Below are 17,583 nucleotides of genomic sequence, written 5' to 3'. Positions count from 1 at the left end.
AATACGTCCCTCCATCCAACTTGTGTTTTAGTGTGATTTTTTTTCCCTTTGATTTTTTGGGGGAAAAATGACTGATTTACAGTTCATGGGGGTTGCCTAATCACACATATGAAGTTTTGGAAAGATCAGACTTTTTTAACCCCTCGAAACAGCCCCTGAGACACCAGTTATGGCACTTCCGGTTGGCACAGGAAGCTATAAATCACCACATATCCTCATTGGGGTATGCTGTTACAGAATCCTGAGTTTTAAGTCCTTACGTTAAGAACTGACTGATTTACACAGGGTTGAATGCACTATGTATGTCAAACTGCAGGCAGGGTATGGGTAAACACTTTTAGGGGCATTTTAACCACTTCCGGTTGGTCCAGGAAGCTTAGAATCAACACAGGTAGACCTCATAGTGGCCTGATGGACTGGTACCGAAGACAGGTTCATACGGCATTCATAACCCATATAGACTTCAGGTTGAAATTAGGGGTGCAGGCAATGTATTCCTATGGGGAGAGATGACACTGCATTCTGTGAGATCAAAAAACACTGTTTTACTGTTAAGGGTTAATGCCACACGGTCAAGGTTAGGCTTGCACGGATCGGGAGGACCTTAGGAACATTCATGTGGTGTAATTTTTCTTCTCACCTAAACGGTTCTCTCACTGTCACTCAAAAGCAAATGACATTGTGGGGCAGGCTTCATTTTGGGCCTACTTTTCTAATGGTCGTTGCGCTTAGACCGAGCGAGCTACGGTCAAGCGGGATAGCTCGTTGAACTCAGCACAGTCTGGAGACTATGGTGATGCCATTTTTTGTGTTGATTTCAGAATGCCATTTTGGTGATGGTCCCTCTCTGTTTAAACATATTGCAAATGCACAAAAGTCAACTAGCAAGTCAGTGTCCATCAGTCAATTAGATGTCATTATGACACCAAACCCACTTTTTCCTACTCATTTAGAAGCCAACTATCACATATGTCAGAGCAGTCCCATAATTCACAGCGCCTTTAGTTTAAAACATAATAAAAAGGTAAAACACATAGTTACGTTCTAGCTGCGGGTCCAGTTCGGACATTATGTGAAGTCCTATGTGAGGCGACCCCGAATCCCGAGTTTCGGCTCGATAGGTCATTTGGCGTCCGAGAAAAACCCTAATTGGTGCTGAAAATCCACTTTTTTCCATGCCTTTCTACGGGGTCCTTTAACGAGCTATCGGACAGAAACGTCGGGGTCCGTCTCTATGGGCCGAGCCGGTTTCAATGCACCTAGCCTTGCGTCTCTGAGACTTTTCTAAACGTCGTCATTTTCGTAATGGTCAAAATGAATTGAAGGTATTGCAAATGTACGAGGCTGTTTCTCGGTCCGAGAACCGTCTAGAGCCACGTAACTCACCACGCACCATCGACCGGAGGTCTAGAACAGGTTTCTAAAGTTTCGGAACTCTAGGTCTGACGGTTCTTTTTTAGCTCCAACAAAGCTAACTATTGCAGCCACTGTCTGTCTCTACGCACCCCAATACGTCCCTCCATTCAAGTTGTGTTTTAGTGTGATTTTTTTTTCCTTTGATTTTTTTGGGAAAAATGACTGATTTACAGTTCATGGAGGTTGCCTAATCACATATATGAAGTTTTGGACAGATCTGACTTTTTTAACCCTTCGAAACAGCCCCTGAGACACCATTTAAGGCACTTCCGGTTGGCACATGTAGCTATAATTCACCACATATCCTCATTGGGGTATGCTTTTACAGAATCCCGAGTTTTAAGTCTTTACGTTAAGAACTGAGTTATTTACGGAGGGTTTAGTATGTGTGTGTTATTTCAGAAAATCATAGAAAATCACAGAAATGTCGCAGAGCTCCGCAGCACACTTTAAAAAGATTCGTATGAACACCCTGCAACTGGATCTGTAACCGTTGAAAAAAAAAAGTGCCTATTTGTGACCATCACCAAGATGTCATTGTTCCGTTTCTCTTAAATGACGATAGATAAATGGCTGTTTTTTTTTTTATTGACACCGGAGGCTCCTTGACTTTGACCTGAAGTGGAAAAATAATTTCTCTATTTCCATTTAGGACCTTTAATCCCAGAAAAACGGCCATAACTCAAAAACCGTCGAGGCCTGGACGCCATCTTGTTCGGGGCCAACTGCCCATTATGCCAAACCTACGCTCACCGAGTTTCGGCTTTGAAATATTTTCCGTTTTCGAGATAAGGCCCCGTCGTGATTCGTGATGTTTTGCCAAATTGCCATATGATTCCGTATGCCCTCTTGTGGGAAATTCCGGGACAGCGGAAAAACGGTCAAAAACTTGTTTATTTTATAAAACGGAAACCGAATGTCCGACAAAGTTCATTTGATGACTTCCCGGTAGGTCTGGCCCTACCGCACGGCCCGACGCCGACCGCGAATTTTACAAACGATTTAGGACGTCTAGTAAGGGACCGTACATTTGCAATATGGACTTTTTCACTGATCATACACGAAATGCCGAAATGTTCCCTTAAGGTATGGAGTGGGTGAGATATTTGTCTATTGTATTGTTGACCAGGATTAGCATGGGTCAAGACACTGGAATTCCTGAAACCGTAAATAACATATAATTGTTTGTGAAGTTTCTTCTGATGAAAGTTATAAATGTTAATTTAAAGTCAGTTGTCTTCAGAACATCAATGAATCATATTCTTGATTTCCTGTCTGACTCCCTGTAACACACACAGTCTATTCAGGACAGGGGTGGGGGGGGGGGATGACATTATACACAGGCATGTCTAAGTCTAACACTGGCTCTCAGACAGGAAGTGGCAGCCACACCTTAACAATAATACATGTTTTTATACAGAGCTTTTCACTGAGGCTCACTGCTCTTTACATGGAATGGTAACCTACTACATTCAACATCAACTAACCATCTCTCTCTCTCTCTGGCCCTGAGAGCTCCGTCTCCACCAGGACTCTGAAAAGAGACATTCTGTCCTGACGCCATTGGATTTAAATAGTGTCCCCATAGTGCCAGAATGATGTCTCTGTACTGTAGTTGAACGTTAGCTCGGGTACCTGACGTTCTGCTTTCAGTAATGCTATATAGATGTCCTTTTTCAACAACAATCTGGCTAAAAGCCCATCTTCTGGCTCACAGGTTTGGTTCAGACAGTCATGTTTTCAGCGCTCTGTAACGTTCTGATCTGTCAAGCAGAGTTTGTGCAAAGCAAAGTTTCAGCTATTAATTCAGCCACCAAGTGGCGCATCTTGTAAGACTCCTCTAATGTGTTTATTCTAACCAATCAGAATCAGACCTTACAGAGGAAACACAGAGAGCTGTCTGAGACCTGGGGTCTGCTCTGCTCTCTACTACACCATGCCCCTTACCCTGCTCACACACACACACACACACTTTCTCTCTTTTGTTTCTCACTCACTCACACTCGCCCACAGAGAAAGGAGAGGGAGCAGAGTCCATAGTGCCCACCAATACCCCAAACGCACACACACACACACAACTCCTGAATACTCCAAACATACACACACACCACTAAAACTCAACTCCTGAATACTCCAAACACACACCACCAAAACACAACTCCTGAATACTCCAAACATACACACACACCACTAAAACTCAACTCCTGAATACTCCAAACACACACCACCAAACACAACTCCTGAATACTCCAAACACACACCACCAAAACACAACTCCTGAATACTCCAAACACACACCACCAAAACACAACTCCTGAATACTCCAAACACACACCACCAAAACACAACTCCTGAATACTCCAAACACACACACCACTAAAACATAAGTGATGGAAATGAGGGAGGTGAAGGGAGGTGAAGGTGAGGGAGAAGGAGAAATGAGTTCGAAGGTGAGGGGTGGAAAGAAGAAAAGAGTGAGGACGTTCAGGGTGAGGGGTGATGAGAAGGAAAGATTGGTGATGAAGGAGGGGAGAGGAGAGGAGGCTGGTGAGAGGTGAGGAGAGGAGACTGGTGAGAGGTGGTGGAGAGGGGATAGGAGAGAGGAGAGGAGTGGGGGCTGGTAAGAGGTGAGGAGAGGTGGCTGGTAAGAGGTGAGGAGAGGGGGCTGGTAAGAGGTGAGGAGAGGGGGCTGGCGAGAGGTGGTGGAGAGGGGATAGGAGAGAGGAGAGGAGAGGGGGCTGGCGAGAAGTGGTGGGGAGGGAATAGGAGAGAGGAGAGGGGACTGAGGAGAGGAGAGGGGGCTGGCAAGAGGTGAGGAGAGGGGATAGGAGAGAGGAGAGGAGAGGGGGCTGGCAAGAGGTGGTGGAGAGGGGACTGGTGAGAGGAGAGGGGACTGAGGAGAGGAGAGGGGGCTGGCAAGAGGTGAGGAGAGGGGATAGGCGAGAGGAGAGGAGAGGGGGCTGGCGAGAGGTGGTGGAGAGAGGACTGGTGAGAGATGAGGAGAGGGGGCAGGTGAGAGTTGAGGCGATAGGATTGCCTGTAAATGGACAGAAACAACCACACATAAAGGTTATAACTATCTGAAGTTATAACTCATGAATCTGTACTAGAGCTGGTCACAGAGGAGGAACAGGAAATGACTTTCAGAATGCTCATGAATCTGTACTAGAGCTGGTCACAGAGGAGGAACAAGGAAATGACTTTCAGAATGCTCATGAATCTGTACTAGAGCTGGTCACAGAGGAGGAACAAGGAAATGACTTTCAGAATGCTCAAGAATCTGTACTAGAGCTGGTCACAGAGGAGGAACAGGAACATGACTTTCAGACTGCTCATGAATCTGTACTAGAGCTGGTCACAGAGGAGGAACAAGGAAATGACTTTCAGAATGCTCATGAATCTGTACTAGAGCTGGTCACAGAGGAGGAACAGGAACATGACTTTCAGAATGCTCATGAATCTGTACTAGAGCTGGTCACAGAGGAGGAACAGGAACATGACTTTCAGAATGCTCATGAATCTGTACTAGAGCTGGTCACAGAGGAGGAACAGGAAATGACTTTCAGAATGCTCATGAATCTGTACTAGAGCTGGTCACAGAGGAGGAACAGGAACATGACTTTCAGAATGCTCATGAATCTGTACTAGAGCTGGTCACAGAGGAGGAACAGGAAATGACTTTCAGAATGCTCATTAATCTGTACTAGAGCTGGTCACAGAGGAGGAACAGGAAATGACTTTCGGAATGCTGATGAATCTGTACTAGAGCTGGTCACAGAGGAGGAACAGGAACATGACTTTCAGAATGCTGATGAATCTGTACTAGAGCTGGTCACAGAGGAGGAACAGGAACATGAGAGCATGAACTATTATCAACCAAGAATGAGGACGTAAGAACATTTCCTGAAGAGGTGGAAATATGGAAAAATTTTGTATTTGAGCCACAAACGCTCATTGAACCACATGACAGCATTTCCAATGTGTCAAAAACATCAAGTAAAACAAAGTATTCTAAGGCTGCATCATCCTCAGTGTCCTCTGCACCTCGAAAAGATGAACTGAATGTTAGAATGGAAAAAATGGAACTGGAAACAGACACAGCAGCATATAATGTCAGACTGAATGTCCTGGAGAGTGTTGAGTCAACTTCTCAATCCCATGCTGTGGCAGCCCACTTACAAAACCAAATAGATGGAATGAACACTTATTTTGAGAACCAGGAACCTGAGGTCTATGAGGAACCTGAACCATCACCTGTTGAGTTTGCGGCATTAGGTGCAGTTCCAAAGATCCCACTACAAAGGGTTTTACAACAAACGACCACAAAGACATCAAAACCTATTCAGAAAACAGTCATAAACCCCATCCCTCAGCAGCCAACAGCAAGGTCTAGCAATCAACACAGAATCAACACTATAGGTATCAGCCACAATACCAGCCATGATAACCTCTCTAATGTCATGCAAAGGCAGAATTCAATTGCTGACCTCCTTGTACTACAGCACAAACAGGCTACACTCGCTGTTAGGGAGATACCTATGTTTTCATTCATGCGTGCATTTGAGCATCGCATAGAAGAGAACCAGCAGTCACCAGGATAGGCTCTTTTACCTGGAACAGTACCCCTCTGGTCAGCAGTCACCAGGATAGGCTCTATTACCTGGAACAGTACCCCTCTGGTCAGCCCAAGGATCTGGTCTGTAGTTGTCTGCATATGGAAGGCAGAAGAGGCAACGCGGAGTCTAAGAGGTTGTTAAAGGAACACTTTGGCAATGAAATCAAAGTCACCACTACTAACATGGAAAAAGAAACTGGACAAACATCAAACCAGATGATGGAAAGGGACTGGGTGGCTATGCACTCTATCTAGGTTGTTGTAATGCTATGCACTCTATCTAGGTTGTTGTAATGCTATGCACTCTATCTAGGTTGTTGTAATGCCATGCACTCTATCTTAGAGGTTGTTGTAATGCTATGCACTCTATCTAGGTTGTTGTAATGCTATGCACTCTATCTAGGTTGTTGTAATGCTATGCACTCTATCATAGAGGTTGTTGTAATGCTATGCACTCTATCTTAGAGGTTGTTGTAATGCTATGCACTCTATCATAGAGGTTGTTGTAATGCTATGCACTCTATCTAGGTTGTTGTAATGCTATGCACTCTATCTTAGAGGTTGTTGTAATGCTATGCACTCTATCTAGGTTGTTGTAATGCTATGCACTCTATCTTAGAGGTTGTTGTAATGCTATGCACTCTATCTTAGAGGTTGTTGTAATGCTATGCACTCTATCATAGAGGTTGTTGTAATGCTATGCACTCTATCTAGGTTGTTGTAATGCTATGCACTCTATCTTAGAGGTTGTTGTAATGCTATGCACTCTATCTAGGTTGTTGTAATGCTATGCACTCTATCTTAGAGGTTGTTGTAATGCTATGCACTCTATCTTAGAGGTTGTTGTAATGCTATGCACTCTATCTAGGTTGTTGTAATGCTATGCACTCTATCTTAGAGGTTGTTGTAATGCTATGCACTCAATCTTAGAGGTTGCTGTAACGCTATGCACTCTATCTTAGAGGTTGTTGTAATGCTATGCACTCTATCTTAGAGGTTGTTGTAATGCTATGCACTCTATCTTAGAGGTTGTTGTAATGCTATGCACTCTATCATAGAGGTTGTTGTAACGCTATGCAAGACCTACAGAACATGGAAGAGCTTAATCTTCCCTCCAACATAACAGGCCAAAATATTGCAGGATACGTTGTATGGAGATATTCAATATCCCCTGTCCAACAAAAGGTTTTAAAAAAAAATAAACATCAGCAGATTCAAAACAGCAGTTCAAGTCCAAGAGTAGGGGAAGCAGCTTTGCCACTGCAGTAGATGTAGTGTCAGTTTGCAACTCTAAAAAAACTTTAAAAGAACAAACATTCAAAGTAAAGAGACCAGACACCTGCCCTTCTGATGCTCCCAGTAGTAAAGAGACCAGACACCTGCCCTTCTGATGCTCCCAGTAGTAAAGAGACCAGACACCTGCCCTTCTGATGCTCCCAGTAGTAAAGAGACCAGACACCTGCTCTTCTGATGCTCCCAGTAGTAAAGAGACCAGACACCTGCCCTTCTGATGCTCCCTGTAGTAAAGAGACCAGACACCTGCCCTTCTGATGCTCCCAGTAGTAAAGAGACCAGACACCTGCTCTTCTGATGCTCCCAGTAGTAAAGAGACCAGACACCTGCCCTTCTGATGCTCCCAGTAGTAAAGAGACCAGACACCTGCCCTTCTGATGCTCCCAGTAGTAAAGAGACCAGACACCTGCCCTACAAATTGACAAGTTCAAACTGACGTTTGTAAAAGCGTGAGAGTGGGAGGAAGGTTAAGCAAAGCTGCTATGCCTACGGAACTAAAGACTTTTACGATCCTGGCCAAAGACTCCCACATCTCCAGACTGATCTTATTCCACATCCATGAGCAGGTTCGCCACTCTGGGAGAGGTCACATGCTTTCCATACTTCACCAGCAATATTGGATACCCTGTGCCAAACTCTTAGCAAGGAAGATCCTTAAGAGATGTGTCTTATGCAGGTGATGTAAGCTAGAGCTGGAGAACAGAAGATGGCCGACCTTCCACAAGATCGGGTGTCACCTGATTTGCTGCCATTCACCCATGTGGGCATAGATTACTTCAGCCCCATAGAGGTGAAGCGAGGCCGCGTTCATGTGTAATGGTATGGTGGGATCTTTACTTACCTAGTGAGTTGAGCTGTCCATCTAGAAGTTGCTAGTTATCTGGATACTGATTCCTGTATCAATGCCCTGCGCAGGTTCATCTGTCGAAGGGGCTCAGTAACAAGTGTCAAAACAGACAACGGCACCAACTTTGTTGGAACACACAGAGAGCTAGGAGAAGCTCTGGTAGAGCTGGAACACAACAAGATTCAAATGAATTACTGAAGGATGGAGTAACATGGCCATTCAACCCTCGCTCTGGAGCCCACCATGGGGGGTTATGGGAGAGGTTGATCCCTCTGGAGCCCACCATGGGGGTTATGGGAGAGGTTGATCCGTCTGTAGCCCACCATGGGGGGTTATGGGAGAGGTTGATCCGTCTGGAGCCCACCATGGGGGGTTATGGGAGAGGTTGATCCCTCTGGAGCCCACCATGGGGGGTTATGGGAGAGGTTGATCTGTCTGGAGCCCACCATGGGGGGTTATGGGAGAGGTTGATCCGTCTGGAGCCCACCATGGGGGGTTATGGGAGAGGTTGAGCAGACTGGTGGAAAAAGATCCTCTATTCAGTCCCTAAAGAGCAAGTACTGGATGATGAGGCTTTGCAGAAGTTGAGGTGATCATGAACAACAGACCAATCACAACTGTAACAAATGACCATAATGATCTAGAACCCCTGACTGCTACCATCAGCTTCATCTGAAAACAAAGCCAGTCCTACCACCAGGACTATTCCAGAGAGGAGATCTACACTCATGATGGAGATGGAAGCAAGTACAATATATCACCTCTTCTGGAAGAGATGGATCAGGGAGTATCTTCCACTTATGCAGGAGTGGAACAAAAACTAAGAGAAACCTCAGTGCTAGTGACCTTGTGGTCATCGTCGATGACACCGCGCCAAGGAACTCTTGGCTAATGGGGCGTGTGGTGAAGGCTTTTCCAGGGTCAAAGGTCTTGTCCGGAGCGTCATGGTTAAAGACCAAGATCAACATATTACAGAGACCTATCAATAAACGCTGTCTTCTCCTGGAGGCAGCTGAGTGAGACACACACACACACACACACACACACACACACACACACACACACACACACACACACACACACACACACACACACACACACACACACACACACACACACACACACACACACACACACACACACACACACACACACACACACACAGTGATCCATCTTTGAGTCAAGTCAAACTCTTACATTTTTGGATGTCAATTTTTGGATGTTGAACACTTGAACTCTGAGATCAGTGGACTCTTGACCTATATGGGACCTTGTATACTTGTATATACACTACCATTCAAAAGTTTGGGGTTACTTAGAAATGTCAACAACTGGCAGGTTCATTAAATAGTAACCGCAAAACACCAGTCTAAACGTCAACAGTGAACAGGCGACCCGGGATGCTGGCCTTCTAGGCAGAGTTGCAAAGAAAAAGCCACATCTCAGACTGGCCAATAAAAAGGAACGATTAAGATGGGCAAAAGAACACAGACACTGGACAGAGATCTGGCTTTTTCTTTGCAACTCTTCCATTATGGGGTGAAGCTGCCAGTTGAGGACTTGTGAGACATCTGTTTCTCAAACTACACACTCTAATGTACTTGTCCTCTTGCTCAGTTGTGCACCGGGGCCTCCCACTCTTTCTCTTCTGGTTAGAGACAGTTTGCGCTGTTCTTTGAAGTACAGTGCACAGCGTTGTATGAGATTTTCAGTTTCTTGGCATTTTCTCACATGGAATAGCCTTCATTTCTCAGAACCAGAATAAACTGACAAGTTTCAGAAGAAAGTCTTTGTTTCTGGCCATTTTGAGCCTGTAATCGAACCCACAAATGCTGATGCTCCAGACACTCAACTAGTCTAAAGAAGGCCAGTTTCACTGCTTCTTTAATCAGAACAACAGTTTTCAGCTGTGCTAACATAATTACAATGATTAATTAGCCTTTTTACAATGATAAACTTGGATGAGCTAACACAATGTGCCATTGGAACACAGGAGTGATGGTTTGCTGATAATGGTTCTCTGTACACCTATGTAGATATTCCATTAACAATAATAGTAAAAAATAGTCATTTACAACATTAACAATGTCTACACTGTATTTCTGATCAATTTGATGTTATTTGAATGGACAAAAAAATGCTTTTCTTTCAAAAACAAGGACATTTCTAAGTGACCCCAAACTTTGAACGGTAGTGTAGCTATGAACCATAATAGTGCTCTGGTATAGAATGTTTTGTGAATTGGCTCTATTTTTTAAATATTAAGTAACTGTAATGTTTTCAGTGCTGTTAACAATTATGGGCCGGTATGTTAGAGCCGATGTGGACATATTTCTATAAAAGACAGAACATACAGAACTCCATGTAAAGGTGTGTAAATATATGAAATATGAATGTATATGATGAAATATCAGGTACCTTGATGATTTATATTGACCTCATTGAGATATATTCCTTTGTTATAAGTGTACCTTAGGTTTTAGCTCCTCCTCTTGACCATTCATTGTACTGTGGTCAGTGTGTTAGTGACAGGATAAAGACAGGAAGTTGGGCCTTCGGGGGAGGGGGAGTCCTAGCTAGACACGGGAGTGGTATAGTCTTTTAACCAGACAACAAACAGGTCATATTATGTATTTTTCACGTAAAGTAATCTATGCTTTAAGTTGATGGGAGAATATGTTTTTTTGTGAGATATAATAAGAATAAACCTTTTTGTTGCACCATATCCCTGGATCTCATTGAATGTTTTGGCCGTTTGGGAACTTGGAATGTGGACTGTATGCGTCTGAAACAAAACCACTTCAGGCTTGGGAAGTGGTTCTGGTCAAGAGGAAGGAAGCCCCTACAATCATCATAAATATGGAAGAACTGTTCAGATTGTTTTGGCTGGGAAGCATGCAGACGCCTTAATTCAGCCTCCCATACTTACAGCCCTTACCCCCAGGCCTGTCCCCTGTGTAACGGATGTGAAACGGCTAGCTTAGTTAGCGGTGCGCGCTAAATAGCGTTTCAATCGGTGACGTCACTTGCTCTGAGACCTTGAAGTAGTGGTTCCCCTTGCTCTTCAAGGGCTGTGGCTTTTGTGGAGCGATGGGTAACGATGCTTCGTGGGTGACTGTTGTTGATGTGTGCAGAGGGTTCGCGCCCGGGTATGGGCGAGGGGACGGTCTAAAGTTATACTGTTACACCTGCACAACATAACCCATAATCAGCCTTTACTCGACAGTGGTATGTCTGACTTTCTGATTTGTAAATTCACCGCAGTTCCCAACATTGACCAGCAGGTGGTAATGATACTCTCTTCTCAGACAGTAAATGACCACCAGTCAGCTACATTTATTTTGTTAGGAGGGGATGGAAAAGCATTGAGACTGTTTGTCATGGAAGCAATTTCACTCATTTACTCATGTGAATGTGTCCAAAGAGATAAAGAGAAGCTAATATTGATAGGCACTGTTAAATCTTTACAGCTCAGGATAATATGACTATAATTAAAGATCATCACTACCATCTGCTGGCTGGATCGGTCTTCTTATTTTAATTGAAACAGTTTTCAGAACTTCAGAGATGATGAACTAAAATATGATGATAGAAGATGGCACCATGCTGTATTTTTACATTTTACCATAAGATCTGGAGTCCAATAATTGTCATACTTTTTTAGTAATTGAAACCACAACTCAGGCATTGCAAGCGCTATGCTCGACCAACTGAGCTACATTCTTAAAATCTGATTTTATCCCTAAATCACACTGCTAACCTTATGCCTAACATTAAACTAAGATCAGAAATGTACATTTTTGTTTTCATGACATGTTACGAAGGCCTGTAGACAATTTAGACTTTGTGACTGGGTTTTCTATTAACCAGAGAGAATGGGGGGGAGCAGTTTACTCCAAATACCTGTGCAAAGGGGAAAGTTGTGTCTCAGTAAAGGACTGAGGTGTAGATTGTTCTGTAAAAACGTGTAGATATGCACATATAGTGACTATTAGAGTGGTTATAGATTTAAATCAACTATTTTGAGTGTGAAGTGGAGGACGTGAAGACCAGTAAAGGTAAGAGGAGATCTCAGTATATTTCACTTTCCAAACTAGACACAACAGTCCTGTTTTAAAACAATGAGGACTGGAGAACGAGGAAGTGATGTTTGTATCTGTGTGATTGAGCAAAAGAGAGATTTTGATGAATGGTAATGATGTAAATATGAATGTTTTCTCTTTTTATTGCAGTTAAAATGGCAGAGTCCAGAGTTCATAGTAAGTCACCATGCTATAATTAATGATTAACTTTTCTTTCATGTATCTGGGAGAACAGAACTAAACCAACTATTGAAAATGAAATGTGTTTGTAGTTTTATTTGTCTTTATGTGTAAATGTGTGTCTGGATGAAATGTGTTTGTAACATGAGGAGTTGTAGCTGAGTTTGTGTCTGTGAGAAACAGCTCTACTGCTCCACAGTGACCTCTCCCTCCAAACATCTCTTTATTATAGAACCCATTTAATCCAGTCGGACACAATATGGAAGAAAATCAACCTTTTGTACTTTACTGGCTCTAGAGAAGTTAAAGTTGTACATATCAACAAATAAGTTGTTTTCCTGAGTGGAGCAGCAGTCTGTGGTGCTGCATCTTAGTGTGAGAGGTGTCTCTACAGTCTCTGGTTCAATTCCAGGCTGTATTATAACCGCCCATGATTGAGTCTCCCAAAGGGTGGAGCACAATTGGTCCAGCGTCGTCTGGGGTAGGCTGTCATTGTAAATAAGAATTTTTCTGAACTGACTTGCCTCGTTAAATAAATAAAATATGTATCCAGAGCAATTAGGATTAAGTGCCTTGCTCAAGGGCATATCAACAGATGTTTTCCTAGTTTCCTCAGGGATTCAACCCAGCGACGTTTGGGTTACTGGTCCAATGCTCTTAAGTGCTCAGCTACCTGACAAACATGTCTGTCTAATGGAGAAATACAGAGCCTCTAATTTATTCTATATATTTAGTCATAACAGATCCTTTTCTTCAGTAGATTTAAGTTGAGTTCGGTTCAGGATTTACTTCTAAATGATGTTACAGATGATTTACTATCATCCATTAACCTTCACTGATGTTTAAATCAGAGATGTTTACTGTAAAACATCATATGTTGTTATTTCAGGGGGAATTGTCCATGTATAGACCCATAAAGTGAATTAGTATAATAACTGAAGTGATATTTAATGTTATTAGGTTTGTTTAGTGTCTCTTGCACAATGGTAGACCTAGTTAGTATGAATGTTGAGGCTTGGACACTGGGGTAGACCTGGTTAGTATTAATGTTGAGGCTTGGACACTGGGGTAGACCTGGTTAGTATGAATGTTGAGTCTTGGACACTGGGGTAGACCTGGTTAGTATGAATGTTGAGGCTTGGACACTGGGGTAGACGTGGTTAGTATGAATGTTGAGGCTTGGACACTGGGGTAGACCTGGTTAGTATGAATGTTGAGTCTTGGACACTGGGGTAGACCTGGTTAGTATGAATGTTGAGGCTTGGACACTGGGGTAGACCTGGTTAGTATGAATGTTGAGGCTTGGACACTGGGTTAGACCTGGTTAGTATGAAAGTTGAGGCTTGGACACTGGGGTAGACCTGGTTAGTATGAATGTTGAGTCTTGGACACTGGGTTAGACCTGGTTAGTATGAATGTTGAGGCTTGGACACTGGGGTAGACCTGGTTAGTATGAATGTTGAGGCTTGGACACTGGGGTAGACCTGGTTAGTATGAATGTTGAGGCTTGGACACTGGGGTAGACCTGGTTAGTGTGAATGTTGAGTCTTGGACACTGGGGTAGACCTGTTTTATATGATTATGCCCATGGATCTCCCTGGTTTATAATGGGGTGTAGGGATACACAAGGTCCATACAGGTAATGGGGTGTAGGGATACACAAGGTTCATGCAGGTAATGGGGCTGGATGGTCTATTGGTCTATTGCCCATTCAAATCCTTTCTGGCAACAACGTTTGTGGTAGAAAAAGAGATTGGGGCTGTGACACATGTGTTATACCACTGTTATATTAGTTTATCTATGAAATGATTAGTGTTTACAGGTCAGATGTCACAGGACTAAAACATGCTGATAACAGGGTTGTGGTGTGCAGCGAATAGCTGGATAAAGGTTACTGTTGGTGACTTGGGGAATACAGGCCTAAGGAACGTGGGTAACAGGGCTGAGATAGGAAAGTAACAGGGATGAGGTGCATTGGCAAAGGAACTGGGGTCTTGAGTAACACACAGTTAATTTAGGGACAGGATATGCCTGAATCTGTACTTGATAGTATAGATTTGAGGGTATTGGCATGTGGGTGTTAGGGTAGGGCATGGGGGTTACAGGGCTGGGGTGTGTGGGTCATTGAGTTTAGGTGTGTGGGTAAGTGGGCTGAGGTATATAGATATTGAGGTTGAGGAATAGGGGTAACAGGACTGGGGTGTGTGGGTCATTGAGTTTAGGTGTGTGGGTAAGTGGGCTGAGGTATATAGATATTGAGGTTGAGGAATAGGGGTAACAGGGCTGGGGTGTGTGGGTCATTGAGTTTAGGTGTGTGGGTAAGTGGGCTGAGGTATATAGATATTGAGGTTGAGGAATAGGGGTAACAGGACTGGGGTGTGTGGGTCATTGAGTTTAGGTGTGTGGGTAAGTGGGCTGAGGTATATAGATATTGAGGTTGAGGAATAGGGGTAACAGGACTGGGGTGTGTGGGTCATTGAGTTTAGGTGTGTGGGTAAGTGGGCTGAGGTATATACATATTGAGGTTGAGGAATAGGGGTAACAGGACTGGGGTGTGTGGGTCATTGAGTTTAGGTGTGTGGGTAAGTGGGCTGAGGTATATAGATATTGAGGTTGAGGAATAGGGGTAAATACCTGTTCATGTTATTATAGACAGAGCACTCTGTCACAACTGTGACCAAGAATAAAACATACTTTTAAATAAATAAATAATCAAAATGGATGACATGTTAGGCTACTAGTGGCATAAGATTAGCATAGTGGCATGTCTGGGAAAGATGTGGGAACAAATGGGATAATATCATTCTAGATTGTAGCATCACATTCTTCTATGACATATAGACTTTCCTTCAAATGAATCTGTCTGTCTGGGATTGTGGGGGTTGTATTTTAGAATTGACATGGTCCTGGTTGTTGTATGTCTGTTGTAGTTTTTAATTCAGCTGTGTTTATAAATGTACTGAGAGGATTTGTGTTCCTGACACAGATGATGTCATTAAACATGAAATGTTCTCTCTTTCTGAACAGATCAGTTTAAACTCACATCAGAAGACCATGTGAGGGCTGATGTTGGTGAAGAGGTCACCCTCCCCTGTCACCTCTCACCTGACACCAGTGCTGTTGCCACGACGATCAGGTGGTTTAAAGGGACAGAGTGTATTTACCTGTATAAGAATGGCCAGGTGACAGAGAGGAGTGGCTATGAGGGCAGAGTGAGTCTGATCACCCAGGAGCTGGAGAGAGGCAGCGTGTCTCTGAGGCTGAGAGACTTCAGGAGGCCAGATACAGGAGTCTACATCTGTCAGGTCATCCATGGAGAACAGAAGGAGGAGGCTGCAGTGGGTTTATTGGACAGAGGAGGTAAGTGTTCTAGAACTCCAGTAATGTTTCTAAACACCTAAACAACAACAATAACAACCAGTCTCTTTGCCTGTACAGAACACTTGTACTTTCTCATGTAGGTAGGAGTTCATAGTAGGAGTTACAGATGAATAGACTAGATTCATTCTGAATATCAACTAGTTACAATGCATATTACCATCACTCTGAGCTTTGAGCTGGTCCTAAAGCATTAGAACCATTCCAACATTAATGTCACGTCCCTTGATTGTCATTAGTAATGAATGCGATGAACACTCACACCCCTCTGATGTATATCACATCACTATTGTATTTCCAATAGGATGTATGGTATTTCATTAAATTATGTAATGAGACAGAAATTCAATGAACGATAATAACTAATACATTCTGTTTTACATGATCATTATTCATGACTCTCCATCTTGGATAATGGATGATCAGGATCAGGTGAGTAATTACTTATTTGTCTGTTTTGTTTATTGACAACCAATAACACAAGACAAAGAACAGACCAGAGTGTTAATCTGATACTATAAAAACTACAGGCCTTGTGAACAGCAGTGTGTCTTCTTCAAGGCTACAAATTAAATCAGTTTCTTTACATTTATCAATACTCTCCCAAAATGTTCTCAAGGAAGGTTGAATTAAGATGTATAGATGTACTTCAAATTATCCAGAATGTTTATACCATAGTCCTCCCACAATATATCTGCCATAGAGGTCAACATTTCATATTGTTGTCCCACAATATATCTGCTATAGAGGTCAACATTTCACACTCCAAAATGAACATGGAATCAGCTTGAATTCAGTTTGATGTCCTAGTATGAATCAATCTGTGATGTTTAGACTGTTCCAATAGTAGCACTGCTTACATCCCTTTCCCTAGATGTACATTAGTAATGAATGTGATGAACAGTCATATCAATATGATGTATGGTATTTCATTGAATTATGTAATGAGACAGAAATTCAATGAACAATAATAACTAATGCATTCTGTTTTACATGATCATTATTCATGACTCTCCATCTTGGATAATGGATGATCAGCATTTGGTGAGTAATTACTTATTTGTCTGTTTTGTTTATTGACAACCAATAACACAAGACAAAGAACAGACCAGAGTGTTAATCTGATACTATAAAAACTACAGGCCTTGTGAACAGCAGTGTGTCTTCTTCAAGGCTACAAATTAAATCCGTTTCTTCACATTTATCAAAACTCTCCCCAAATGTTCGCAAGGTAGATTGGATTAAGATGTATAGATGTTCTTCAAATTATCCAGAATTTTCATATCATAGACCTCCCACAATATATCTGCTATAGAGGTCGATATTTCACCTAGTCCTCCCACTATATATCTGCCATAGACGTCAATATTTCACATAGTCCTCCCACTATATATCTGCCATAGAGGTCAACATTTCACACTCCAAAATGAAAATAGAATCATCTTGAATTTATCTTGATGTCTTATTATGAAGCATTCAGTCATTCTCAGACTGCTCACATAGTAGTGCTGCTTACATCCCTTTCCCTAGATGTACATTAGTAATGAATGTGATGAACAGTCATTCCAATATGATGTGTGGTATTTCATTAAATTATGTAATGAGACAGAAATTCAATGAACAATAATAACTAATGCTTTCTGTTTTATATGATCATTATTCATGACTCTCCATCTTGGATAATGGATGATCAGTACAACGTGAGTAATTACTTATTTGTCTGTTTTGTTTATTGACAATCAATAACACAAGACAAAGAACAGACCAGAGTG

General features: G+C 42.6%; 1 long non-coding RNA gene across 1 annotated transcript; it reads left to right on the top strand.

Annotated features, from left to right (window-relative positions):
• The first annotated feature begins 12,089 nt into the window (after positions 1–12,089).
• On the top strand, positions 12,090–15,788 carry LOC139410582 (uncharacterized). Its single transcript, XR_011634514.1, has 3 exons — positions 12,090–12,229; positions 12,404–12,430; positions 15,461–15,788. It is a non-coding gene; the product is annotated as an uncharacterized lncRNA (long non-coding RNA).
• The last annotated feature ends 1,795 nt before the right edge of the window (positions 15,789–17,583 follow it).

Source organism: Oncorhynchus clarkii, chromosome 6, assembly GCF_045791955.1.
Source record: "Oncorhynchus clarkii lewisi isolate Uvic-CL-2024 chromosome 6, UVic_Ocla_1.0, whole genome shotgun sequence".
Classification (NCBI taxonomy): Eukaryota; Metazoa; Chordata; class Actinopteri; order Salmoniformes; family Salmonidae; genus Oncorhynchus; species Oncorhynchus clarkii.
This window is presented reverse-complemented; position numbering and strand designations above follow the sequence as displayed.